Raw genomic sequence first — 2,296 nt, 5'->3', positions numbered from 1 at the left:
TTTGTTAATTTTCGAGGTTAGCTTTGAAAGATTGTTTTGAAAAACAGATTGTAATTCATTACAAATTAATGCAATTAAGCAACAAAAATTGAGTTATCTAACATTCTTTAAAGAGTAGAATTGAATTGTTTCACAACGGGCGTATTTGGTTTTCCATATTCATTACCTTCTAAAATTTCATCCAATCCCTAACTCTAGTTTCGAAGTATCCCCTAGTTTGGGGCCACTTATTCAACTGATTTTAGATAATGCCAATTGTCCCTAGTTAGAAATGATGTGCAATGAAGTTTAGAACTCAGTCAAATATTTAAAAATGTCTGTGGGTGAGTCTCACGGGCTAATTGAAAATGAAGAGGTTCTTATCTCAAAAGACACCATTGATAATGTGACATGAACTTATAAGAAGAGATGATGAACGTCATGGATTGAATTGTATGCCCCCGAAGTATCTGTCAACTTGGCTGGGTCATGATTCCCAGTATTGTATGACTGTGTACCATTTTGTAATCTAATGTGATTTCCTTGTGTATTATAAACTCTATCACTATGGTGTAGTAAGATGGATTAGTGGCAGTTATGTTGATTAGGTCTACAAGGTTAGATAGTGTCTTAAGTCAATCTCTTCTGCTATATAAAAGAGAGGAATGAGCAAAGAGACATTGGAACCTCATACCACCAAGAAAGCAGTGCTGGGAGCAGAGTGTGTTCTTTGGATCTGAGGTTCCTGCGCAGAGAAGCTCCCAGACCAAGGGAAGACTGATGACACGGACCTTCCTCCAGAGCTGACAGAGAAAGCATTCTCCTGGAGCTGACACCCTGAATTTGGAGTTGTAGCCTACTAGACTGTGAGAAAATAGATTTCTCTTTGTTAAAACCATCCACTTGTGGTATTTCTGTTACAGCAGCACTAGATAACTAAGACAATGAGGTTGAAGTTTGTGCAGCTTTTAGCTAAGCTTTGGAGATTGCTTTAGGAAATAGCCACATAAAAGTGTGAGACTTAGTTAAGAATGCAGAAATTTTACTACTTGAATTTGTGCTAAGAGAGAAAGGGGGAAGTCAAGGTATCTGGAAAATTTTACTTTGTCTTCTTTCCTCTTTGATGTATGATTACTTTTTCATGGTGTAGAGTTATTTCAAATTCTCTTCTTTCTATGTGTAACACTTTTCTGTAGAAATTTTAAAAGAACAAAATGAGGGTTGTTATTGCACTGTTACTACACTGTTATCACCCTTCTATGCTTGGTTATTTGTAAATATTTATAAAGAATTGCTTTTTAGAAAGTTGATGGATTGGTTGACCTCATTTTGAATATCATGGGACAATCTAGTTAACATGAATAAAGGTAGCTCTATCTTCTATTTGGAAGTAATCCAACTCTTAAAATCCATGCCTCCTTAGTGTTCAAGTAATCAAAGTTAAATTCATTTCAGAACCCTGCTTTGATAGACCTTTCAGTGTGTGTTTTGATTAACTGTCTAGCTGATTGATTGATGCGCCTTTCCTCACTGTGCTGAATTTACTGTGAAGGTGTCTGCAGTAAAAGTACCATGCTGTGTGTTTTGTGAATGGATTCAGCTGTTAGTCTTTTTTATGTAGCTTATAAGAGACTATAGATCTGGTCTGCACTGGGACTTCAAGGCTGTGTTTCAGCTTCATTCTTTCAAAGACATATTTTTATATATTTAATAGTTAAATTATACAGTGCATCAGATTAGAATGTAAGGTTTAGAATTCTGAAAAGACAGATTAATATTTTTAAACACATGATGTATTATTTAACATTAATATCTTATTGATGAAGAGTTAATGGGCCCTGGGTGGTACAAACAATTCGTACTTGGCTACTAACCTAAAGGTTGGTGGTTTGAACCCACCCAGAGGTGCCCCAGAAGAAAGCCTTGAGGATCTACTTCTGTAAAGATTACAGCCAAGAAAACCCTACAGAGCTTAGCTAATCTGTAACACATGGGGTCACCATGAGTCAGAATCAACTTGACAGCAGTAGGTTTGGGTTTGGTTTTTAATGAAGAGTTAATACCTATTGGCGTAACCATATAATAGCCATAGTTCTCCAGGTCTGGCTTGTCAAAAAATTCCTCTGGAGGAATGAAGGGAGAAACTCTCTCCTTGTAACCCTTATGGATTTTTAAGAGTTGTTTCCGAACTGCACTTCCCAGCCAAACTTCTCCTGGACTCTGAAAGCAGGCTGCCGAATTCCAGGCCTGGTTCCATCTTTTGTCACTTTAGGACTTTGAGAGACTTTACATAATTGCTCTGGGCTTTAATTTCATC

The sequence above is a fragment of the Trichechus manatus genome, unplaced genomic scaffold (genome assembly GCF_000243295.1).
Source record: "Trichechus manatus latirostris isolate Lorelei unplaced genomic scaffold, TriManLat1.0 scaffold00012, whole genome shotgun sequence".
NCBI classification, from domain to species: domain Eukaryota; kingdom Metazoa; phylum Chordata; class Mammalia; order Sirenia; family Trichechidae; genus Trichechus; species Trichechus manatus.
The sequence above is the reverse complement of the archived record's forward strand: the minus strand, read 5'-3'. Positions refer to the sequence as shown.